Source organism: Triturus cristatus, chromosome 10 (genome assembly GCF_964204655.1).
Source record: "Triturus cristatus chromosome 10, aTriCri1.1, whole genome shotgun sequence".
NCBI lineage: Eukaryota > Metazoa > Chordata > Amphibia > Caudata > Salamandridae > Triturus > Triturus cristatus.
In genome coordinates, this window is record NC_140593.1 from 105,826,858 (window position 1) to 105,854,664 (window position 27,807).

Sequence of the window (27,807 nt, forward strand, 5' to 3'; positions counted from 1 at the left end):
AAGTGTACTTTTAATTTTAAGCCTGACAAATTAAGCAGGCCCGAATATTGGGTTTTTGGCTGCATGAAGTGCGTGCGTCACCGCTCATTTACATGTGCTATTGTAATTTGTCTATGAAGTGCGTGCATCACCGCTCATTTACATGTGCTATTGTAATTTGTCTATGCTTTTTGTGCTTGGTATACAGCACGTATATCTGATGGCTTGACAAGTGTGTTTTTTTTAATTTTATGTATGTTTTTGTTTTATGTTGTTGCTTCTGATACTATTACAAGTTGTCCTGTGTTGTGAGGGGATGTCATGATGATGTACATCTTTGAGCAACAATTGGTTGAACTTGTTCTGGTTACTAAATTTCACGGATATGATATTTCATGCTGTGAATATGACAGACAACACTTCACCAGTGCATGTCTATTTGGCTATAATGGTATTGAAAAAAAATAAAATAAACAAAAGAGATATACAGGATTAAAAGTGTGTCACCTGCAGTTAGTCATGTTACTGCTCCTTCCGTTAAGGGACGAGCAGCCTAGATTGATGTTCCCTGATTAGACCCTAAGTATGAACTATAAATCTGTGGCTCTTGCTAAAGGTGACCTAACTTTCCTTATGATATTGCACTTCTACATTTAGTCATAAGAGACACCAAGAGTTTCTTATTTGCTGTCCTGAGTAGCAGGATTGTGATTTTAAATGGGTATAGTGCCTTGAGATGATCAGTGCTGCCTTCTCTAATAGGCATCTACTCTGAAATTGATTCTGGGCTTAACTCCACCTCAGAGAGCTACTTTGAAGGTACTGGCGAGCTACCAGTGGCTCCCGAGCTACTCGTTGGAGACCCCTGGACTACTGCCTTTGCCTTTGCATCTTATGAGAGTGACAGTGCATTCTAAACCAGAGTTGTCCCATGGCTTCTGGCCACTCCCTTGAAGATTGCAGGCCACCTGCCTGCAGTCCTATTGTTAAATACAATGAACTGTTTTTATACTAAACTGAAGGAAACTAACAACTGTGTCACATTTCCTACGTCACTAGATTCTGCGGGAATTAAGTCATAATAACCTGCAGAACGCTGATTTAAGCCTAATTCCCATCAGTGACAGCTACAGATGAAAGGCGGACGTCTTGGCCCTACAGTCCCAGCACCCAGAAAGTAGCAAGGCTGGACAGCGATCACCAGCGCGCCATCAATGGTATCGTACCTGCTCCATCAGACGGCATTGGACATCACAAAACCAGAGTTTCAGTGTAAAAGAGCGAAAGAGAAGGATCCCTGTTGTTGATAGCAGGGCTGGTTTGAGGCTTCAGTTTTCTACCTGTCATGTGCTGGTAACCTCTGACAGTGTGCAGTCCCTTGAGCCCCTTGGCCTGAGATTTGGTCAATCCCTCTCTTTTCTTTGCTCCAACGGAAGGGCAGTGCACCGGAGGATCTAAGGCACTACATGATGAAAGGAAAATTAAATGAAAGAGCAGCCCAAACATCCTCTGACACTGAATAGCGAGTGTTAGAACCTGAAAGTGTTGCTGAGCGTGAAAGTCTGTTGCTCTTTCCGATTAATAGTACTTGGGTCTGCACGAGATGATTGGTGCCCATGACCAATGAAGAGCTGTAGTGCCTGCCGCAAAGGAAATATATTGGTGCACTGCCTTGAGACATTGAGACTTTCGAGTGAGCTGTGAGTGTTTGCCAGGAGGGCACTCCAACTAAGCGTACTATTTTCATGAAGAGGCCTGAATCGAGAGGCCCAATGCGGAAGAAGACAATGGAAGCAGATTTGATGGACGATAGAAGCCTGCCAGAGAGGCTTGGAACGGACTTTGGGCACAGTTGCACAAGCGATTCCAGTGCAATTGTATAAAGTAAATGTTAATTAAGTTATCATTTGACTGAATTGCCATGGAAGAGGAAGTGGCTCCGCCTCTAGCATCCAAAAATGGTCCACCAGAAGTGAGTCTTTGTGCTACTATGTGTGTTCGGAGACCTGTCCCTAGAGAAGTAGAGAATAATAAGATGATGTTACAGCAACACCTTGACGACCTAATGAATATCGATATAGACTTAGATTCAGATTAACATGAGTCTTAGGTTATTGCCTACGTAATGGCAAAAGGAGGGTCTGAGGTTCTGTAATTCTCGAGTCTGACTCCATTTTGTTCTGTGCCACCATTTTGTGTTGCCCTCACGTAGGCCTGTGAAGGTAGCCTGACGAACAAAGTGGCCTGGCCTTCTTAGTCCATGTATACATTAACTAGGTTTCTTTCTGACTCTGGAATGAACTGTAAGAAACTGACCTCTTCACCTGAAACTGACCTCGCAAAGCCAATTTCCCTGATCGATCTTTGTCTGAGATTGCCAATCAAGATACTGTACATGTAATCATGCCATGCCCTGCAGTGCCATCTAAATCAGATTAACCTTTGTGAACTATGTAATTATAATGTTTTGCCCATATCCTGCTAAAACCCCAAAGGCTACTCACCTGCTGACCCTCCAGATTTTCCATTTGTTTAGGAATGTAATTGGTACAACTCCCTTACATGCCTGGGGCAGGATAAAGAGTATATAAGACGTGAAGTAAGACCATTCTACGGACTACCTCATTCAGTTGCTATGGCTTCTGTGTGACGTAGTCACACTCATTTGCGTTTAATAAAAATATTCTTTTATATTTCAGCTTCTGTGCCAAATTCTTTATTATTGGTTTGAATTGACTAAGTATCAGTGAGACCCCTGAGAAGGAAATCATATTTCTTCAAGAGGTGTCCTGGTGCTAGCTTCTATCCCCTGGCTAAAAAACGGTAGACAGCAATTACAGGTTAAAAAACACAAGTCTTTAGTCCCTTCCTAAATGTCATGAGATCTGTGGTGTTTCTCAGGAAAAAAGGAAGGTCATTCCAGGCATTTGCAGCACGCACAATAAAGCTTCTTCCACCCCAAGAGGCTTTTTTTGTAGGTGGTACTATCACCAACTTGGCTTCCATGGAACGCAGGGTTCTTTTAGGCCAGTACCATTGTAGATGCTGTGTCAGATAATCCGGACCTGTGCCTTGGAGAGCCTTGAAAATGTACAAAGGGCTTTAAAGCCCACCCGTTTTCTGATAGACAGCCAGTGACGTTTTTTAATTTCCTTGGAGATGGACACAAATTTAGGTGTGCCCGAAAGCAACCTCGCTGCCGCGTTTTGCAGCAGTTGGAGTTTGTTCATAAAGCGTTCCTATAGGCTCAGATAAAGGCCATTACAATAATCGAGCCTAGACAGGATAAGCGCCGTGACCACTGTCCGCTTACTGTCAGCTGGTAGAAAGTGGAGAATTTTCTTGATCATTCTAAGCACATAGAAAGTGGCAGACGACACTGCATTAATCTGATCGCCAAAATTAAGCATGTCATCAACCATAATACCCACGTTTTATACTTTCCTTGAAGGTGTAGGAAGAGTGCCCATTGTTATTGGCCACAAGTTGGGGGTCCAAAAGTTGGCATCATTTATGAAAAGGATAACTTCTGTCATGCCTGAATTTAATTTTAGGCATTTTTGGGACATCCACCTTGCCACCGCTTCCATACAGTCGTGGAACTGATTATCTATTTCAGCTCCCTGACCAGGCCGCATCGCCACGACAATGTGCGTGTCATCAGCGTAGGAGGTCAGGTTAAAACCAAAGGAGCTGATTGGTGAGGCTAGGGATGAGACGTACACATTAAAGGGTAAGGGGCTGAGCGAAGACCCCTGTGGCGCTCCACAAGGCAGAGTGAAAGGTTTAGAGTGAAATTCATCCAGTGCCACTAATTGTGATCGCCCAGATAAAAATGATTTTATGAGCTTCCACGCTTTACCTTGAACCCCCCCATGCCAACAGACGGTCCTTCAATAGATCATGATGGACCGTATCAAAGGCCGCCAACAGGTCGAGCAGAATCAGGGCGGCCTTACCTCGCTTATCCAGAGCTTCCCTAATCTCTTCCGTAGATTTAATAAGTGCAGGCTCGGTACTGTGCCCTTCTCTAAAACCGTATAGTGTAGGGTCTAACACTTGGTTTTTTATGTAGGAAGGCACTGAGTTGCAAATTCATTGACTTCTCGATCATTTTCGCAGGTAGCGGAAGGCGAGATATAGGTCGAAAATTGTTGGGATCCTTAGGATCAAGGCTCAGCTTCTTTAGCAAGGGTAGTATAGAAGCGAGTTTCCACAGTTTTGGGAAATGCCCTGTTTCGAAAATTGCATTGAAGAGGGAGGTGAGTGCAAGGGCTACGGGTGCCAGGGAGCGTTTGATCACCGAGACCGGGCAGGGATCAAAGGGGGAACCTGATCTTGCTGCCAAGAGGAGTCTCTTGGTATCCGTTAAGGATATTTTGGCAAATTTGTCAAAGACAAGGGGAGGGTCCTTAACTGGCCTCCTTCTCTCCAGCGAAACCTCAGTCTCTGCGGAGCATGGGAGGTTAAATGCTGAAAAAAATGCCCTCAACCTTATTCGGGAAGAACCTCGCGATGTCCTCGCATAGTTCCTGATTTGACTCAATTTTTGCTGGACCGGGGGTGGCCAAACTTGATACAGTTTTTTTTTTTTTTTTAATATATTTTTATTAACATGTTCAATTTTCAACCATATCTGCAATACCATATGATTCCCTCATTACATATACTACGTCTTAAACGTTTCAGCCATTGTTCGTACATCAAGGAAACTTGATACAGTTTTAAAGATTTCTTTTGCTGAATTGTTTGCTAAACTGATTTGATTTGCGAAGAAAATGTTCTTAGCATTAAATATCAGTAGCTTGTAGGAGCCAAGACTTTGTTTGTATATCTTTTTATCTGATTCCTCATATTTTTTCCTCCAATTCCGCTCCAGGGTTTTGCAAGTGAGTTTCTGTTTCATTCACTCCAGTACAGAGATCTGGGCCTAAATCCATAGGTTTGTTTGCTCCCTATGCCATTCCAGTTTAAACTCAGCTATATGCAAATCAGTCTTGACTCTCCTCCCCATGGGAACAGTCCAGCCCGAACTACCAGGCCTATTCCTCCCAGGGCTGGAAAAGAGCATCCTGGGACCGGTTTCGGGGGAATCACTCTTCATCAGCCAGGCCAGCTTGACTCCAGTGACATGGAGAACACACGACCTATGTCTGGGCATACCCATCCCTCTTGGGGTGACAAATTTAAAAATAAAAGTTGATGGACAGATTGCTGAACAAATTCATACATTCAACCCAGTACAGAGATCAAGGCCTAAATCCATAGTTTTTTTTCTCCCTATGCCATTTCAGTTCAAACACAGCCACATGCAAATCAGTCTTCACTCGACTCCCCATGGGAACAGTCCTGCTGGAACTGCCAGGCAAAGACCTCCCAGGACTGGAAACAAGCATCCTGGGACCGGTTTTGGAGCATCACCCTTCATTAGCCAGGCAAGCTTGACTCCAGCCCAAACTGTCAGGCTAAGTCCTCCCTGGACCAGAAACAAGCACCTTGGGACCAGTTTCGCTGCCTTCATAGAAAGAGGAAACAACAAGGAGAAATAAATATATTTCTCCTTGTTGCTACTCTGGTGTGGAGGTGTACAATTCCAACGGTTTCCCAGGTCTATTTCGGAATTTGTCAGAATACCTGGGAGGATACTGTTAAGCCTTGACCACGCCCCAAGTGAGCTCCTGACTTCTCCCCAATCGTGGATACGTTACATGGGTAAATTCTTCCCATTTCCGGCACAGGAGAAGGTACATATGCTTTTGTCAGTCACAATGCAGAAAAAGAGCGCTTCAGTCTGGCCAGTGGGAACACCTCTGTCCATGCAAGGCTGGGCAGCTGCCTCCAGGGACACCACTGTCAGGAGGGCTTGATAGATGCAAAGCATGCATTGGAAAGGTCATGTCCTGCTTTCTAGGTAGAGTTGGGCCTCCTTTGCCATTTAAACTGCACTGTGTGGAACCTGCCAGCCAGAGAAGAAGTGTCTCACATGCAGTCACAGAGACAAAAAGGCCAGTAAAGGCCAAGAACCTTGAGCCAACTAGTGGCACCAACACTTTCAACCAGTTCCTTGGGAGCTGTGAAAGCATCTCCAAAGTGCTCTACGCATTCTTGTGATAGCACACGCATACCCTAACGTCCTTCTTTCAGATGTCCTAATGGGGCACCCCAGCAGGACCCAGGTCCAGCCTCAGTGGTGCTGCCTTGTGGAAAGTCTGAGTGCCCTATGTTTGTGTGTGCACATTGTCTGTGTTCCTTGCTTTTCAGAATTGCCTTGAAGAGGCAACAATCTCACTGTCCATTAACAGCATCAAAAGCCAATGTAACTGTGTATTAAAAGTCTTTTCAGCTTTGATTCAATGTCCTTGGTGCACCCTGATGTAACAAGAGCAAATGCCCTAAATATTCCTAGGGTAAGAACCTTCACCTCCCATTGTGGTGTGCTGCATGACGGCTCAAAGCGCTATCAAATGGAAAAAACTGCTACGGTGCAGGTAATCCGGTCACATTTGTAAAGACCAATTAGGACCGAGAGAGCGGAGAAATTGAAAAAAATGGTATATATAAAGTGGGCTCCTATGCCCTAGGCCCACATTCTAAGAAAAAGCATAACACGGACACTAGTGTTAGGGGAAGGCAACTGCCCACGGGCATGTGCACCCATGCCCTTCTATTAACAGTGTCATCTGACCGGTGACACTTATGTTGGCTGGGTGTGGGGTGAGTTGTAGGACTGCCCCCAGGGAGGGGCTGGTGCATGACGTGTCCTGCAGGACACTACACAGCACACCAAGGAAAGATTTGGCCAAACCTGACGGGCTGCCATGGCAACCGGAAGTGGTCCTGAGAGCCTGGAGCCGCTACCTAACTGGAAGGAGGAGCAAGTGGACGCTGTGACTACCTCGAGTTGGGCTGTGGACTGGAAGGCGAATTACACCCCAACATGTGTCTAGTATACTTTCCATATACGAATCCAAGCAAACTTCATATTTTTGTGTAATTACTTCACCTCACACATACAGGAAAAGTCCTCCAGATTTCCAATTCAACCTCACAGAATTACGATGCGTCACAGTAAAGGAGTTTAGGAGAGGTGTCATACAACCTCTACATAGAGCATAAGAATATGTGAAGTGTGATATTTTGTAAGGTTTATGTCTGACACTAGTAACATTCCTGTAGAATTTATTGTGAGGTGCATATCTGTCTTTGCATGAAGAAAAGTATACAAAAAAATTGATTGAAGGAATGCTTGAATTAATCTCAGCAACTGGTAATCACTCGGGCCATATATATATATGTATTTTGCACTCAGCATGCCAGACTTTTTTCTCACATGGATGGGGAAGATATTTGAGAATTCATAGAAAATTTGTTCTAATTGTAGCCTCCTAGCATTAACCATAAGTTCTATGAACAAAAGAACAAATCAAAAACAAATTCCCCAATTTTGTTCATTTGCTTCAGCCTTCTCCATAAGAAATTATTTAAATTCCTGATTTTGCACACCATGTCACCTCAGTTTGGACCCGAGCATATGCAAATCAGTCTTGACCCTGCTCCAATGGGAACAGTCCAGCCCAAACTACCAGGCCAAGTCCGCCCTGTACCGGAGCACAAGCAACCCAGGATGGTTTAGTCCTACTTAGGGCTCATCAGCCAAGTATACCTTGGTTCCAGTGAGACAGTGTGCATGGGACACGTTTTGGTATGGAACAAGCGGAGATAGACGGGGATGCAATCCCGAATAATTACCAGTGGCTGAGACAGGTACCCAGATATGGATCCTTTGCACACTGTTTTACTTTATTTAAAACATGCTTTAATTAATTAGCCTTCAATGGAGTTGTTTGTATAGTACGCAGAGCATCTTTTATTATAGATGATAAATGTAGCCAATAAGTATATATTTTAATTTCCTTATGTTTAACTCACAATAAAAATTAGTTTGAAGCCACTGCACTTTATTGCAGGTAGATGCATCTGTGGACAAAAGGAAGAGGGGGGAAAAAATATATATGTCAAAGCAGCAACTCATTCGGAGCGCCTCCCTACCTATTGATGCACAAATCTATCCATGTTAACTACCTACCTAAACATCTAAAAAAATTACTCCCATACATTTAAATGGATGATTTATCAAAATTTCACTATTTTAAAATTGAGACGGTATTAGGCATTATAGAGGATGAGTTAGTCTGAGATGTGAAGAGGGATGCTGAATGTAGGGTGGGCTCCTTTTCATGAACTATTTTCACTGCTTTACTATACTTCCACTCACATTTCTTTTTATATACTAGCTGGTTTTATATCTGAATTAACCCCTCAGAGTACATTTAGCGGAGTTTGCTCCAAAGGAAAGATTTTAAGTTCCACTTCTCCTATTCAATCAAAATGATGTTCCGGGATGCCTCACCTTTGGCTTGAATACAGACTGTTAGCACTGTAGTTTTCATTAGATCGCTATGGTGAAGCTACACTGGGGAGCCAACTGGCAGCCTGCTACTGGTCTTGGAAGTATGTTGCACTCAGCATGCCAGACTTTTTTCTCACATGGATGGGGAAGATAGTTGAGAATTCGTAGACAATTTGTTCTAATTTTAGCTTCCTAGCATTAACCATAAGTTCCATGAAAAAAAGAACAAATAAAAAAAAAATCCCCAATTTTATTCATTTGCTTCAGCCTTCTCCGTAAGAAATTATTTAAATTCTACAGCTATGATTCCATCAACATGGAGTTCAGATGTGCTTCTCTTTGTCCTGAATATGGAATGTTAACACTCTAGTTGTTCATTAGAACACTGTGGGAAGCGGCATTACAACACTGGGAAATCAACTGACGGACTGCTGCTGGAAGTAAATGTTTTACTCACCATGCCAAACATTTATTCCACATGAATGAGAAAGATATTTGTGGATTTGAAGCAAATGTGCCCTTGTTTTAGATTCTGTAGCGGCATAATTTCCATGAGAGAATCATGCGAGAAGAGTGTTGTCTCTCAAGCATGGTTCATCAAATCCCAGCAGAAGATCAGCAGTTTACGCAGGTTAAAATCACTTTATATTTCTCTACAGTTTCTGAAATTGGTTTGATGTCACCATCAAATTTTACCTGCCCATCTAGAAAAGTCCACTGGATATGCTTCTTGTAACCTTCCACTTAAATAGTCCCATGAAAAACACCATCTAACATACAATTTCGTGAGTTTCACCATAAATTTACAGGGATGAAGTTATGTTATGTTAAGAATTTTTTTAAGCGCACGAATACCACAAGGTGTCTTGGCGCTGTCTGAAAGGCAAGCAGGCGATGTTTAGAGGTTAAATAACCAGGTCTTTAACTCCTTCCTAAAAGATGTTAATGAAGTGATTGCTCTGAGAGGAGGAGGGAGACTGTTCCAAGGTTTGATCTTGTTGAGGCCTATACTTCTACCACCCTGTAAGGAGGACCTGAACGGAGTGAACCGGAAGTGGGAGGAGAAGAGTGTGCCACATTCCTCCCCACCGGAAACGAACAGCCGTCTAGCGGCGGAGCGAGTCATGAAGGAGGGGCCATTTACGTGTGCGGAAGGAAGACGCCTAAATAGAATGCCCGGGGAGAAGACGGCGCGCGACGGCGGCATCGGAGAAGGAGAACAGGAGGCGATTCCAGAGCAGAGTGAGGAGAAGGGAAACAACACCAAAGGAACAGAACAGATGGCGATTCCAGCAATTCCAGAGCGGAGCAAGGAGAAGGAAGGAGGAGGTGCGGAGGAACCAACGAGCCAAGAGACGGGAAGAGTGTTCTGCACCGCGAGCATACCCGACGGGCTAGAGAAGGGAGAAGAAGCCCCGGGTCCCGACGACACGGCCCTGGTAAGGGGTCGGGATCCCAGGCGAGTAACCCTCGGGGGATCGCTCTGGTAGGGGTGGTGAGGAGGTTTTGGGAGGGTAGGGCACAGAGGTGTGTTGCGTTAAATAGTCCGGCACCCACCCTACCCACAGCACACATGTCCTTTGGTGGCGGTAGCACAAAACGCTAGATAAACAAAAGGCCAGGGATTGAACCACCATATTTGTTTTCTTTTTTCCTTTTCATACCGAGTACAAGACCCAAAGGAGAAACAAAAGAGGAGAGGCAAGAGGAGAGTCAAGGACTCAGAGGACCCTACGCCAAACCTGGAAGAAAGGATTGCTTTCTTTTGTTCGGACTAACCCCTCAATGAACCTTTTGTAGTGACATATGAGATTCCTAGACCGTATCTCCCTTATGACATAACAATAAAGACCATGTATTTCACTTATTTACGTTTAGGCAAGTCTTTATATCCCTGCGACCGCCCACCCGGTTACACACCCCATTGCATCTTTGTAAATTTAGGGACAGCTCAGAGGTTGGCTTTAGCCGATTTGAGTTCTCTATTAGGCTTATATCTCTTAAAAGCTGAGCTAAGAAAGTCCGGCCCTAAATCATGCATTCCTTTGTGGGCTAAACAGAGGGCTTTAAATTTTGCACGACTGCGCAAGGGAAGCCAATGAAGCATGCGGAGTCCTTGCGTGATGGAGTGGAATTTGGGAAGCTTAAGACTCAGTCTAGCCGCGGCATTTTGGACTAACTGAAGTTAACTCATTTATTTTTCTAAAATGGTTAGATAGAGACTATTACAGTAGTCCAACCTGGGAAGGACTAGAACAGTGATTAAAGTTTTCCTGTGGCTATCTAGGATAAATGGAAGAATTTTCCTGATCATTTTTAGAATATAGTAAGCTGAGGACATAATGGCTGATATTTGCGCACTCATATTAAGGTTGTCATCAATAGTGATTCCTAAATTCTTAGCTTTGGTGATGGGAAGAGGAGGCTGGGGCAAATTATCAGGCCACCAACTGGTGGACCAAGGTGGAGAAGAGTTTCTGAACAGAATGATAACGGTTTTACCTGAGTTAAGCTTCAGGCAGTGCCCACTCATCCAGTGACTGACTGCCTTGATGCAATTTTGGCAACTTAGAGGGCCCGACGAATCATTATTGGCTGCCGCAATTATCAACTGAGCATCATCAGCATAAGATGTTACCTCCAAGTTGAATCTTCTAATGATAGGGGCCAATTTAGCTACATAAACTTTAAAAAGAGTAGGGCTTAAAGACGACCCCCGCGGAACTCCGCATGGCAGGGGAAAAGGTGAAGAATTACATTTCCCTAATGCTACTGTTTGCGATCTGTCTGAAAAAAGAGGTGAGTAAATCAAGCGCGACCCCCTTCACCTCTATTTCCTCTAGACCAGGGGTACTCACAAACTTTCTCTTGGGGGCCAAATTTACAGTGTGGTTTGTGGCCAAGGGACGCACCTTGGGGGCTGGGTCATTGGGGGAGGGGGCGGGGCTAGAGCAACAAAAAAAAACTGTGACCATGAGGTGGAACACAGGTCCCTGCAGCGGATGCCTTCGTCCACTGAGCCACCGGACCCGGCATACACATATCTCTCTCTCTCTCTCCCTCTCTCTATCTCCTTCCCTCCCTCCGTCTCCCTCCCTCCTCCGTCTCCCTCCCTCTCCCTCCTCCATCTCCCTCCCTCCTCCATCTCCCTCCCTCCTCCATCTCCCTCCCTCCTCCGTCTCCTCCCTCCTCCGTCTCCCTCCCTCTCTCCTTCTATCCGTCTCTCTCTCTTTCTGTCTCCCTCCCCCCTCTGTCTCCCTCCCCCTCTGTCTCACTCCCCCCTCTGTCTCCCTACCTCCCCGTCTCCCTCCCTCCCCGTCTCCCTCCCTTCCCGTCTCCATCCCTCTCCGTCTCCCTCCCTTTCCGTCTCCCTCTGTCTCCCCCCTCTCTGTCTCCCCCTCTCTGTCTCCCCCTCTCTGTCTCCCCCCTCTGTCTGTCTCCCCCCCTGTCTCCCTCCCTGTCTCCCTCCCTCCCTCTCTCCCTCTCTCTCTCTCCGTCTCCCTCCCTCTCCGTCTCCCTCCCCCCCCCTCTCCCCCTTTTCCCCTCTCTCCCTCCCTCTCCGTCTCCCTCCCTCTCCCCGTCTCCCTCCCTCTCAGTCATGGTTACCTTTTTCCTTTTACACTCATTATTCTGAAATTAGTGAGTGCTTTTGCATGAAAAGGTAAGGCCATGACTACAGGGCCCGGAAGGGACCCGTTTCAGTGCCCATTGCTTATATCCTTTCAAAACATAGGCAGTGTGGTATAAAAAGACCACATTCGTAAACACACAGTCGCTGTACACATTTTGTTTTCCAATTCACCCATCAAGCAGGTATTTCAGTACCTCCAGGCAGGGTGCACTTTCCCACACAAGGAAAACTATGTTGTTCAAAGAGAGAGAAGTAAACAAAAGTATCACTTCACTGGCAAACACTGTAAAGTGGCACTAATGTGTTTAGGTGTAAATAAATCAATCTGGACATCTTGCAACCACTCCGTCTTGCTTTAATTAGTTATTTATTTTTCACATTTGGAATGTTTTATTTCTCTCCACCCGGAGGCTGCACTTGTGTCAGAGAAAGAGACAACGTTTCCAGCAAAAATGTTATTCTTTTTTGGATCCATTTCACAGGGGAGCAAATAAACGAAAGGAGGAAAGAGAGGGTAATATCCGTTTCTTGAAGTCTCGGTTTTCATTAAGGAGCGAGATAGAATGAGAGGGACGACTCGGAGACTTAGATGCCATCACCGTGGCGTGTGCGCGCACAGCTTAATTTATGGGGACTTGGGGAGGCTGAAGAGGATTGCTTGTCTCCCTCGCTTAGAGTGAGGGGGCCCCTGGAGCGTGGGGGCCCCGCACCATGAGGTCTGCGTTATACCCCTGGCAGCTGAGGCAGCTTCCCTTCCAGGGCACACACACAGCCCCACCCGAGTACTTCACAGGTCTTTAAGAGACCATTTGCATGATAACGAGGCTTTGTTGTATTTCACCTCTTAGCGCCCCAGCAGCTCCACTCTGACTATCGCTTCAATCCCCGGGCCCCCACAGAGCAGAGTCTGTGTTTGCTGACACTGTTAAACAAACACCAGTACGATGTCTGCAAGGTCCGCGGGCCGCCAAGAAAGGCTTGTCGGGCCGCTGGAGGCCCGCGGGCCGTACTATGAGTACCCCTGCTCTAGACAGTCAATAAGAGTGGTATGATCAACAGTATCGAAGGCAGAAGATAGGTCCCGTAAAATCATGACTGCTGAACCTGCACAATCTACTGCCTTCCTCTCTTCTTCCGTTGCCTTGACCAGGGCAGTTTCTGTACTGTGCCCTGGTCGAAAGCCATACTGAGAGGTGCCTAGGAGCTGATTATCTAGAATGTATTTAGATAGCTCAAAATTCATTATCTTCTTACAGATTTTTGCGGGGAGAGGTAAAAGTGCAATTGGACTGTGATTTGAAGTGTCATTAATATTTAAGTTGGACTTTTTTAAAAGAGGGAGGATAGAAGCCTGTTTCCAGACAGAAGGGAAGGTACCAGTAGAAAACATAATATTGAAAATATGTGATAGGTTCCTTGCAATGATGTCTGGAACCAATTTCAAGATCTTTATTGGGCAGGAGTCATAAGGGGAGCCAGATTTACTTTGCAAAAGTAAAGAACTCACTTGTTCTGGTGTGATGGCATAAAAATGGGTAGCGAACAGTCAAGGGGTTCTGGAGGATGACAGTCCCCACTATCAAAATCGTTAAAAATCCTATTGACTTTCTCTTTAAAGTCGGTCACAAGGGCATCACAGAAGGATTGACTGTCAGAGGGATTAGTCTTATTTAAGATGGTCGTGAGCCTCTGAACAACTTGGAAAAGTTATTTCGAAGAGTTGAAGGCCCTATCTATTTCTTAATTAAAGAAGCTGTTTTTTTCCTTCGTGATGAGATCTTTGTAGGAGGCAAGAGCCCTCTTGTATGACTGTCTCATCTGTTCGTCGAAGTTTCTCCTCCAAAGCCTGTCTTGCCTTCTACAGGCTTGTTTTTCAAGCCTTCGGGCTTCTGAGACCCAAGGAGCCGTAGGTTCCTTCCTAAATAAACACTGATTTTGTGTGCGAACTAGCTCCCTGAAGATGTCTGACAACCAGCGGGGATAATGTTCAACTAAGGACTGCGCTAAGGTGCCAGAATCTAATTTACTCCAATCTTTATAACTAATGGTAACAGGTGTGTTCTGCAAATAGGCCAGATCTTTAAGGCGTTCCGTAGAGAATGTGATAACCGAATGATCCGACCAGACCACAGGAAAAATATTCAGAATTTTTAGAGCAGGATCGTTGGAAAAGAGGCCATCCAGCGAATGTCCCACTGAGTGCGTAGCCTCCTTAACTAACTGTTCAAGTCCCAAAGATTCTGCAATATCTAGTAGATTAGCTGTATGCTTATCTTCCGAGGCCTACAGGTAGAAGTTAAAATCTCCAAGAATAGTAAAATGCTTTGAGAAGAGACTGTCCTCTGCTAATACTTGAAAGACTAGAGAAAAAAGCATTTTTGTTGATATCTGGAGGTCGATATAAAAGGATCACTGAGAGAAAAATATGGCTGTCCCTAGCAATTTTGAACAGGACTGCCTCACAGACTTCAATGCTCACATCAGTGCAGATAACAGAAAATCAGGGCCGCAAGCACTATCTCCCCAGGATTCAGTAATAAAAAGACAATCCAGACCCAATGTTTCAATCAGCTCTGCTATCTCGATTTCGAGATTCGAGGCATACTCCGTCCTGGTCAATAACGATCTGGCAGTGCCCTCCCTGAATTATATTGCTTAAGCATTCCCGGTCCTTAGACACCACTTTGAAATAGTTCATTAATGGAACTGTTAGCGCGCATCCCTATCTTAAATAATCATATCAATACCATGCCACCGGCTAGGACAGAGTGCGGTGTAGTCCCGATACTGACTTTGGTGCTCCCCGATTGGACCCGTTGCTAATACCTACAGCACAAGTTCAAAATACAGCACTGAATCATTCTCAATAAGAATGACAGCCACGGGTATAGTTTGAGTTTTTATGTAAGAAATTAATAGGCAAGTTACATAAGATATGCCATCAATACGTTCAGTGGTAAAGCATATAACTCATAAATACATAGCTGTTATCAAAGTTCTATATGAAATCCGGCATAGATTCACCTTCTAAAGGTGAGAAAGGGAGAGTGTTGGGGTACAGTGAAAAGCACGTCCTTTTATCGTAGATTCTGGTGGCTTAGTGGACTAATGTGTCCACTGCAGGGGCCTGTGTTTGACCTCATGGCCACAGGTTCAAATCCCAGTGGATCCACTCTGTCGTTCATCCTTCTGAGGTTGATAAAATGAGTACCGTTGGGTTACAATAAACAGCTGTTATTCAGCCAAGATGCCTACGGCTGAACGTGCGTTTTACAAATACACATCTTATGTTATAGGACTTTAGACAATGGCTTTCATACATCTCTAAGCAACCGCTTGGTTCTCAGGATCAACACCAATGGGGAACAAGCAAGAAGAAACATTTTACTACAGTATACATTGGAGGATTCTTTCATCATACAATTACATTGGATCTAGTCGTTCTCACAGTTTCTTCAAGCATGCTAGTTGATACAGTGTACAACGATAGCCTGGGACGGTTGGGATGTCCTTGATTAAGTACAGCTCAGGGAGAAATCTCTGGGAACACTCCCCTTTTATTAGTGTAAAGCTTCTAATTCTTTATTTAGAACAAAAAACAGCAGTACAAGTCATCATGTGATGTATTATGACAGTGTTTCAAAATGGAGGACAGGGTAAACACAACTTATGTTAGAGTAAGCTAAAGTTTCTGATGTAATTAAGGCAAAAGAAAAGAAAAACAGCTCTCCCAGTATTGTGCCTGAAAAGTTACGAGTCATGTATTTTGCCTGGGTAATTGGCTACAACATTGGTGACGTAGTATATGGCATCTCATATCACCTGCACATTTAGTGAATTTGCTGTTTGTGGTTACATTCGTGTGCAATATCAGCAGGTGCTGTGCATGCAGTCAGTGGCATGGAGGACATGTGGGAGGTCGCATAGAAGTCGGTCTTCACTTGTTGCAGATTGGGGCCTTTTTCATGGAAACTGAAGACAGACAGAGAACTTTCTTACACCCCAACCAGCTCATCACGCATGCCCTTGATGGAGCCAGATGGAAAACACAGGTGTACAGCATGTCAATATACATGAACTAGTATTACATGTAATCTACATGTTATGGGCCAAAGGGAGGGTGCAGTGTATTCCATAACCTTTAGTACGATGTCCAAAACCGTGTCACACTTAATATGCAGATTTCCTCTTTGAATTGTTTTCTTGCAGGGCTATTAAAGGCCAGGTGAAGTAATTACTGTCTCTGTGTATTGTGGACTCTCTTATGGCGTTCCGGGGTAGACAGGGATGTTTTCTGGTGTATTTTGTGATGTACACAAATACTTTGCTTTTGTATTCATGTTATATAACAGCATTATATGCCCCCTGGCAAAGCAGTGCACTGGGCCCTGCCTACACGACCACTCACAGGAATAAAAATTGTAATTATTGATAAAATTGCGGAGGACCCCTGGTTAAATTCTGTGCATAGATTAGCATGTGGGCCCTATGCGTGTGGGGCCCCCGGGCAACTGCCCTGCGTGCCCATGCGTTAAGATGGCACTGTCTGTGAGCAGTTTGCTATGCTACTTTGCATACCTTTAGTAGGTCACAGCATTGGTGTTAATGTGTGTCAATGCTATTTCTGTCTCATAACACCCACTTTCCATCAAGTATCAGGGGTTTAGGTCTTTTCAGTGCAAAACTGGTATTATGACTTACAAGCATATTCTCTTTTTTTCTTTTTTTTTAAAATAATTTTATTAAAAGTCTTTGGTGCCGATCACGATCCGGTAAAAAATTCCCCCGTGCGACTCGTATCGGGTCTTTTTACCGTACGAATCGTACAAGTGCCGTACGAACTGGCAATCACGATTCGCATGGTAAAAAGTCCATACGAACCGCACTGGGAATCATTCCCCACACGTCCTCGGGTCGGAAAATGTGTCCGACACGTCCTCGGACGATTTACCTTACAAACGTGAAAATCCAAGTCCGACCGAGGAATCACGATCCATCCTGTGCGTCCGAGGTTACAACCGTATGGAAAAAACACCGTCCGCACCGAACTCCTACAGCAACCATGGAGACATGTGCCCGCATACGCGCCCAACACTCCCCCCAGCCCCCGTACGTCCGACACGTACCCCCCGTATATGTATACCCCCACCCGTCTAGGTACACCCCAGTACGTTCCAGTCGAACCCCCACCCCAGTACGTGTCATAGCCCCGTCTACCTACACCCCAGTACGTTCCAGTCGTACCCCCACCCCAGTACGTGTCGTACCCCCGTGTACCTACACCCCAGTACGTTCGAGCCGCACCCCCACCCCAGTACGTGTCATAGCCCCATCTACCCACACCCCAGTACGTTCCAGTCGTACCCCCACCCCAGTACGTGTCGTACCCCCCGTGTACCTACACCCCAGTACGTTTGAGCCACACCCCCACCCCAGTACGTGTCATAGCCCCGTCTACCCACACCCCAGTACGTTCCAGTCGTACCCCCACCCCAGTACGTGTCGTACCACCGTCAATGTACACCCCCCCACCCCTGTACGTGTCGTACCACCGTCTATGTACACCCCAGTACGTTCCAGTCGTACCCCCACCCCAGTACGTGTCGTACCACCGTGAACCTACACCCCAGTACGTTCGAGCCCCACCCCCACCCCAGTACGTGTCATACCCCCCGTGTACCTACACCCCAGTACGTTCCAGTCGTACCCCCACCCCTGGACGTGTCGTACCACCGTGAACCTACACCCTAGTACGTTCGAGTCGTACCCCCACCCCAGTACGTGTCGTACCACCGTCAATGTACACCCCCCCACCCCAGTACGTGTCGTACCACCGTCAATGTACACCCCCCACCCCTGTACGTGTCGTACCACCGTCCATGTACACCCCAGTACGTTCCAGTCGTACCCCCACCCCAGTACGTGTCGTACCACCGTCAATGTACACCCCCCCACCCCAGTACGTGTCGTACCACCGTCAATGTACACCCCCCCACCCCTGTACGTGTCGTACCACCGTCCATGTACACCCCAGTACGTTCCAGTCGTACCCCCACCCCAGTACGTGTCGTACCACCGTCAATGTACACCCCCCCACCCCAGTACGTGTCGTACCACCGTCCATGTACACCCCAGTACGTTCCAGTCGTACCCCCACCCCAGTACGTGTCGTACCACCGTGAACCTACACCCCAGTACGTTCGAGCCCCACCCCCACCCCAGTACGTGTCATAGCCCCGTCTACCCACACCCCAGTACGTTCCAGTCGTACCCCCACCCCAGTACGTGTCGTACCACCGTCAATGTACACCCCCCCCACCCCTGTACGTGTCGTACCACCGTCTATGTACACCCCAGTACGTTCCAGTCGTACCCCCACCCCAGTACGTGTCGTACCACCGTCAATGTACACCCCCCCACCCCTGTACGTGTCGTACCACCGTCTATGTACACCCCAGTACGTTCCAGTCGTACCCCCACCCCAGTACGTGTCGTACCACCGTGAACCTACACCCCAGTACGTTCGAGCCCCACCCCCACCCCAGTACGTGTCATACCCCCCGTGTACCTACACCCCAGTACGTTCCAGTCGTACCCCCACCCCTGGACGTGTCGTACCACCGTGAACCTACACCCCAGTACGTTCGAGTCCTACCCCCACCCCAGTACGTGTCATACCCCCCGTGTACCTACACCCCAGTACGTTCCAGTCCTACCCCCACCCCAGTACGTGTCGTACCCCCCGTGTACCTACACCCCAGTACGTTCCAGTCGTACCCCCACCCCAGTACGTGTCGTACCCCCTGTGTACCTACACCCCAGTACGTTCGAGCCCCACCCCCACCCCAGTACGTGTCATACCCCCCGTGTACCTACACCCCAGTACGTTCCAGTCGTACCCCCACCCCAGTACGTGTCGTACCCCCCGTGTACCTACACCCCAGTACGTTCGAGCCACACCCCCACCCCAGTACGTGTCATACCCCCCGTGTACCTACACCCCAGTACGTTCCAGTCGTACCCCCACCCCAGTACGTGTCGTACCACCGTCAATGTACACCCCCCCACCCCTGTACGTGTCGTACCACCGTCAACGTACACCCCCCCACCCCTGTACGTGTCGTACCACCGTCTATGTACACCCCAGTACGTTCCAGTCGTACCCCCACCCCAGTACGTGTCGTACCACCGTCAATGTACACCCCCCCACCCCTGTACGTGTCGTACCACCGTCTATGTACACCCCAGTACGTTCCAGTCGTACCCCCACCCCAGTACGTGTCGTACCACCGTGAACCTACACCCCAGTACGTTCGAGCCCCACCCCCACCCCAGTATGTGTCATACCCCCCGTGTACCTACACCCCAGTACGTTCCAGTCGTACCCCCACCCCTGGACGTGTCGTACCACCGTGAACCTACACCCCAGTACGTTCGAGTCCTACCCCCACCCCAGTACGTGTCATACCCCCCGTGTACCTACACCCCAGTACGTTACAGTCCTACCCCCACCCCAGTACGTGTCGTACCCCCCGTGTACCTACACCCCAGTACGTTCCAGTCATACCCCCACCCCAGTACGTGTCGTACCCCCCGTGTACCCACACCCCAGTACGTTCGAGCCCCACCCCCACCCCAGTACGTGTCATACCCCCCGTGTACCTACACCCCAGTACGTTCCAGTCGTACCCCCACCCCAGTACGTGTCGTACCCCCCGTGTACCTACACCCCAGTACGTTCGAGCCACACCCCCACCCCAGTACGTGTCATACCCCCCGTGTACCTACACCCCAGTACGTTCCAGTCGTACCCCCACCCCAGTACGTGTCGTACCACCGTCAATGTACACCCCCCCACCCCTGTACGTGTCGTACCACCGTCAATGTACACCCCCCCACCCCTGTACGTGTCGTACCACCGTCTATGTACACCCCAGTACGTTCGAGCCCCACCCCCACCCCAGTACGTGTCATACCCCCGTGTACCTACACCCCAGTACGTTCCTGGCGCACCCCCAACACAACCTCCTAAGTACAGAGCGCACCCCATGCCCCAACATCACAACCGCATGTACGAGTCGTACAAAGCCACACACAAGGACATAATCGTACAACCAAATGGCCCATGTACACACCGTACACACGCTCAAAACGCACGTACACAACAAGGACAATACAAAACAACACAAGAATACACCATTCGAAAGGCACACAGCCACTAAACATGGCCAACAACCACTAAAATAACACAATCACTGACCTGCAACTGTCAAAAACAAACAGAGGCCCAATACACCACCACTCCTTCAGTGGCGGCTCCTCCATAGGGGCGTTTGGGCGCCGCCCCCCTGCTTTCTCACAGTGCGAGAAGGCAGAAACATAAATGGTAATAACTACCATTTATGTTTCTGCCTTCTCGCACTGCGAGAAAGCAGAAGTGCCTGGTTGGGGGTGGGCGGACCTGCTTGAGGGCAGGGGGGAGTGGCTTGCCCACTGTTGTGCATAGGGACTGTTTGGCCGGCCCTGGGGCCGATCAAACAGTCCGTATGCACAACACTGGGCAAGCCACTCCCCCCCTTCCCTTGAGCAGGACCGCCCACTCTCGCTGTTCTCTATGTAGGCTGCTGCATGCAACAGCCTACATAGAGAAAATGGCCCAGGTGGGGCGCGCTCAGTTTCGCCTGGAGAGTTCTGATTGGTGGAGGGGAGGGAGGGAGGCTGTCCTGATGACGCAAGGAGAGCTGCAGCCGGCCGGAATTGAAAAAGGCAGGGCGGGAGTCCTGTGACGCTGCTGCTCCCCTGTTCACAAACTGAAGAGCGCCAACGCTGGACCCCGGCCCAGGAGCAGATGCCGGTCATGTAAGTTTTTATTTTATTTTAAAACTCTCCCTGTCCCCACCCGAGTCCACCCCCATCGAGTATTGCGAGCCGCGACTGTAACCCCAGCGAGACTGTGACATCATTCACTTTACTTTTTCTTTCTCTATCTGCAAAGTGAGGGGTGTGTGAGCACCATTTCCCATCTTAAACCATAAGCAGCAGAAGACACCCTGACATTTGACCTCTGGCATCGAAGCGCAGCAAATTTGTCAAGATAATTACAGAATAAAGGCATCTTTAATTATTGCTTGAACTTTGGCAACCTACAAAAAATCGGTTTGGGAAACACTGAGCTATGGTTTAATAAACGAAGCCTGATGGGTCCTGGAGGGGTTGGTCGTGTGTTAAACGGGGGGGGGGGTTGCACCACCACACCCCATAATACAACCCTTCTCCTCTGACAGCCATTTTAACAGAATAAAACCAAAGGTATCCACGTGACTCCACTAATAACATCCGGTCAAACTGAAGTGATATTAAAACAAAAGTAAAAAGCTGTAGCGAGACACTAGATGTATCCTTACTTTAAATGGTCTCAGAATGTTTTCTGCAATGAAATCTGTTTATCCCTAAAGTTAATTGTTAATAGTTCCTCTAGAAAACGGTCTAAATAGGAAAGGGCGGATATGCTTCTCTGTACCTACGTCATCCGGACTGTTCAGAAAACGGCCAAGCCAGAAGGAAATCGTCAGGCCACGATTAAAAGTGTAGATATCTTTATTTTGTTAGATTAATGTTTTCTGCTGTATCCTATTGCGTCGGTTCTATAACATTCTAGATTTATGTTTAAAAATGTATTTCATATCTCTTTCTGATATTGTTGTTTTCAGATATATCGTTGATATAACTCTCACGGTGCCGTTTTGTTCTCCTCGCCACTACGCCGAATGCTCTCAACCTCTTATTTATTTATTTATTCGTTGTATTTACTGCCCCCAGAAGCTGGACGCACGTCAGGCGTGATAAAACGTGTCTCGAACGCGTGTATTACGGGGTGTGACAACCGATGCTTTGCATCTACAATAAACGTCTTTAAGTATTGAAGCAAGGCTCCCTGGCAGGCCTTGAATGCGAGTCGCCCTTCCGTTGCATGGCATCAAAGCGCCGTTGCTTCTAGGCGGTGCACAGCACCTATAGCATTAAGGACAAGCATTTACGCCCTACCACTTTTAAATGGCACCCGCCGCCACTGCACTCCTTATAACACACCCACCCAAAATTCAAACACTGCCACACCCACCCATGGACCAATGAAAAGGGCCCACACACACAAACCATGAGCCTTTGCAACAGACTCACTGCTGCCAGACACCACAGAACCAGACTACAAGCTACACCACATCTTACACTTGCACACCTTCACACGACCACCCTCACAAACACCCTCTCATCACATTCACACACACACACACAACCATCCACACCCCCCCCCAACATCCACACACCCCCCACACCCACACCATCCCCACCCACACCCCTCACCATGCCCACTACCAAGAATCCAAAGTTCAGTCACCGAGAGTTGGAGGTCCTTGTTGATCAAATCCTCAGAGTCGAGCCACAGATCTTTGGAACATTGGTCAGAAGCACCAGCCAGGCAGCCAAAACAGCCATGTGGCAGACCATCGTCGATGCTGTGAATGCTGTTGCGGACACCAGGAGGACCAAGCAGGATTGCCAGAACAGGTGGTACGATCTGCGGAGGAGGGTCAGAGCCAAGAGGCAGGAGGAACACGACCAGGCCAACGCCACCGGAGGAGGGCCCTCCCGCAGAGCCGTACAGTACCATCCCTGGGAGGAGAGGGTGATGGCCATACTGCCGGTGGAGGCAGTTGAAGGAGTAGAAGGACTCCGAGACCCGGGTGAGTACACAAACAACGCACCTCACATGGGGGGAACTGCAACCACAACCAAAATTAATAACAGGCACGCAACCACCACAAGCCATCGCATGACTCAACCACACTCCATGAGCAGGCACATGCCACTGCTGCCACCATGCCCCATGCACCCAGCTGGACAATGTCAAGTCACAGGCCACAGAAGACAACAACACATGACACGGTAACCCGGATGGCGGGAGGCTGGGCACCAAGAATCACATAGTGCGACTCCAAAGCAGACAACAATGCCCTCTGCCCATATGGCCTAGGTCACAGCCAGACAAACACTGTGTCCCAACACAGGAATGACTTGCCAGCAAATGGCGGACGCCTTGCATCAACACATGGGGGTGAAGGCACTGTTTTGCACATGACAGCAGCTAATGAACAGCCAACATTGTGAAAGAGTGGCAGCACACACCACCACAGCAGCAGCGCACAGACACACAGCAGACAAAATGGGTGCCTGGAGATCAGAAACAAACTCACATCAACAGGCCAAGGGCCACTCAAAGATCTGCTAACAGTGTGTGCCCAGGAAGCTGGGCCAAGGTGACAGAGGGTGACACACGGAGGGAGGGAGAGGGGGACACAGAGGGAGGGAGAGGGGGACTGAGAGGGAGGGAGACGGACAGAGGGAGGAGGCTGACACACAGAGGGAGGGAGAGGGGGACAGAGAGGGAGGGAGAGGGGGACAGAGAGGGAGGGAGACACAGGGAGAGCAAATCAGTCCTTTGGTGTGTGGGAATGTCTGCTCGTCAGCAGGTGGACTGCGTGCATGTAGACAAGGGTGGCCAGTGCCAGAACCCCCCCTCTTCATCATGGCAAAACGCAGGGCCATGTCACAACCTGTACACGAGCACAAGGACAGCCACCTGCATCATATAAGTGTGTGGATCCACTCCATGTGCACATGTACAGTGCTACAAGGAAGGCGCAAATGCATGGCTCGCCACACATGCACACTCCACTGCTGACTGCAGTCACACTTGACGCAGCAAGTAAGACTGTGCCACACATAGTTAAAGGGGCCAAATTGGTGCCCAAGGGACACACCCATGCACAAGTGCACTGTGAGTGGAATGCAAGACAGATCCTAATTCCAAGAGGAAATGTGCCAACTTTGTAACGGATGAAACATGGATGTTGCATGGATCAAAATTAACATTTTCTCTCTCACACACAGGTCAACGTCGTGCTGCACCCCCCAACACTGGGGGGGAACACTCACAGGACCCGGATCTGCAGGAGACCGACCCCACCGGCAGCGACCACTCTCACCACTCTGCGGACGACCCCGACCGACCTGGCCCCTCTGGTGTCCAACCACCTGCAGCACCTGCGTCAGGTACAACCGTGCCAACCACCACCCCCACTCCTGCCACATCCCAGGAGACACCCAGGATCCCTGCCCCAACACCACAATGCAGCCAGGCTCGCCAGGAGGGACAGGTGTCCCGGGCACCCAGGAGGAGGCAGGCGACAACGCCAATGCCACCCCTCAGGGGTCCCGGAGACCCGATGTTCCCACAAGTGCAGGCCAGACGCAAGTGGGCAGGGGTGGTGGGAGTGGAGGACGGCGGAGGCGCGAGCCTGACCAGTTGGCTGGGGATCCGGTATTTTCCCATGTCCGTAACATCCTGGACTCATACCGACAGGACACCACGGGCATGGCCCAGGTTGTGTCCGTCCTCGAGGGGATCAAGGTCCAGCAGGCCCAGCAACATGCGGAGCTAATAGCCTGTCTACAGGTACACCAACGGAGGATGGAGGACAGACAGGCTGAGCAAGTGACGGCGTCCCAGGGGATTCAAGCTGAACTCCGTCGGATGGCCGACACCATGGCCGACCCTCCCTGTGCCAGAAGGCGGAGAACATCACCACCCACAGGGAGGGATCATGAGGAGGAGGAGGAAACATCCGACGGAGCATCCCAGACGTCGTCACGGCCTGCTGCTGAGGTTCCCCGCAGGAAGCCGGGTCGTCCACGGAAAGGACCGTGAGGGTGGCTGCTACATCACCATCTCCCAGGACACCTGGCCTGGCACCTGGCCCACTGGAGCAACAGCATCACAGCATCAAGAGACATTCTCTGCCACATGGCCCTGCTGGTCACTGGCTGACCAATGTTGACAAAGACTGTGGCATGGACTCTGAGGATTTCCAATGGCAAGGACACCAACTCCCCTACTGAACTTTGGATTCCCTAATCCCGGAAAGCCCCTCACTTTGTCCCCCCCCCCCCAATAATAAATAACACTATTAAGAGTAGATGCCTGCTGGTAGCATTATTACCTAACATGTGTCTTGTACAGTCTAAACATGCCTGAGTCATCTGTTCACTTCAACCATCCACACCCTGGGGCCTGAGTCTGGCACAGGACACATGGGTCACAGTTTATTAGGCAAGACAGACATGGAGCACCATACACACCCGTGATGGTCAGAACCAGCTGAGGGGGTGGCCGAACAACCGTGCTGACAGACACATTGAGTACAGCAACAGTCATGCGCAGAGGTCAGGGATCCTGGCCCGTGTCCTGGGGGGCACCCAGGTATGTGTAGACAGGTGGCAGAACCATGTCCTGCAAGCTTGAGTCCGGTGGATGCAGAGAATGGGGTCATGGACAACGTTGGATGCATGGGGATGGCACATGTCACAATACCCACACAGTCATGGACATCATGCCCAATACACAGTCTCAGCACACACACACAGCTTGCATCTTGCCACTCGACACATTGACACATAGCCACAATCAGGGAATACCATGCCAGACATGCAGGATGCACCGTGCCAACACACCAGCATTGACTGAGAAGAGGCACCTTGGAGGCATAGGGACACCTTTATTAGTCATGTTTTTGGGATTGCAGAGGCAACTTGAAGTACACATGAACACATCATGTGGAGTAACATGTGGCTCCAACACTGGCACCCCCCTTCTGCAGCACAAATGCGTGATAGCCATGGAACTGGCACACAAGCGTCGGCTAACAGCTAAACACCCACAGCTGCTCACGGAGAGCCTGCCATACACCATACATCCGCTGATGTGGAAGTCCCACGCCATGTCAAGACAATGTTAACCGTATGTGTCCGAGGGCAGTGTCACACACATTGATGCCATCATCACAATCCACTATCCCATCACTGATGACTGACAACCAGGCAGCCCATCTATTCAGGTGTACCCAGCTGCATGTCGTGTCCCATGGGGATGCCACATGTCTGCAGAGGAACCAAACCCCGACCGGGGCAGTGTGCACACATCGTGAACAACTGCCACACCCAATACACCCCAGATGCATCCCTTACCCCATGGAGACTTCCAAACGTGTCCGTGCCTGTAACGCTGAGTCAGCCCACGATGTCATGTCCATGAGGAATAGCAGTGCCACAACAATGCAACCAGCAAACGGCATGCGCAGGTACCTGGGGAAGAGAGACACACAAGAAGTCAGCCACAAAAAGCACAGCCACTTGCATGTGCAGTTACTCGACACATGTATGGATGACAACATGCTAGGTCACAATTATGACTGGGGAAATACTACCATCACTGCCACCATCACTCCAGTGACACACCCACACACACCTCTGACCCACGTGCCATACATGCAGGTGGAGACACACATCACAACGCATGCCACACGGGGACCAATGCGTGCACACTCAGACCCTGGTACTCACCACTAAGCAAAGAAGTCGCGTATGAGCCGAGTCCGGATGTCCTCTTGCGGCTCCACATCCTCCACATCACTAGCCCCATTGCCAAGCCCTTCGTCCTCCACGGGTGGATGGTCCTCGTCATGTTGATTCAGGATGAGTGGCACAGCTCTTTCAACTGCCATGTTGTGAAGCATGCAGCAGACCATGAAGATCTTGCAGACCTTCGCCGGGGCATAAGGGAGTGCACCGCCGGTCTTGTGGAGGCACCGGAATCGGCTCTTCAGCATGCCAAACGTCCTCTCTATCACTCGCCTTGTCCGGCCATGGGCGGTGTTATAGCGGAGCTGGGCCGGCGTGATGGGGTTGCGGAGAGGTGTCAGCAGCCAAGGCATGTTGGGATAGCCAGCGTCCCCTACATGGGAAGCACATGGACATCGTTAGAACTGGTGTAGCGGTCGTGCTGGTCGGCTATACAGAATACAGGACAGACAGACTGTACCCACCAACAACACATGCCCGTTCGTTGCGCAGCTGCATCATCATATCAGGCATCCCGCTACGCCTCATGATGTAGGCATCGTGTGCTGATCCTGGGAAACGAGCACAGACATGTGAAATCACCATATTGGACAGACACACCACAAGGGCATTGATGGAGTGGTAGTGCTTCCGATTGCGGTACGCCACCTCCCGTGCGTGTGGTGGTACCAAACCTACATGTGTCCCATCTATGGACCCAATGACATGGGGCATCCCTCCCAGGGCATAGAATCCACGCTTGACCTCAGTCATCTGTTCAGGGGTTGGGAACTTGATGAAGTCATCCAGGTGAATCAACATGGCCTCCAAGAAATCATGCAGCACACCGCTGAACATGCTCTGGGACATGCCACCAACATGAGCTATGGTATTTTGGAAGGTACCCGTGGCCAGAAAATGTAGGGCAGCCATTACCTTCAGCTGGGGTGTCAGTGCCGTAGGATACCTGTGCTGCGGTTGCAGGTGTGGTGCCAGTCTCGCCGTCAGCTCCAGAATCAACGGTTGGGTGAAGCGGTAGAGCCGGATCCTGTCATTCTCCTGCATGGTAGCCAAGTCTGGAATTCTTCGGGCAACAGGAGGCGCTCTGCAGTAATTTGGAAGTGACAAGGAAGAGTGAGTGCACTACGAGAACAACTCATGTCTACTGAGCACATGTAAATCTGGCAATACACACATGCCACATAGGGAGTCAGGCATGTGCCACATGCCCAGGACACGTATGGATGCAAGGTGACACTCCTTCCAAGACCCAGCTACACACGGTGATTGAGAACCTCCCCATGCCACGCCATGGAAATAGCTGTGTCCCAGT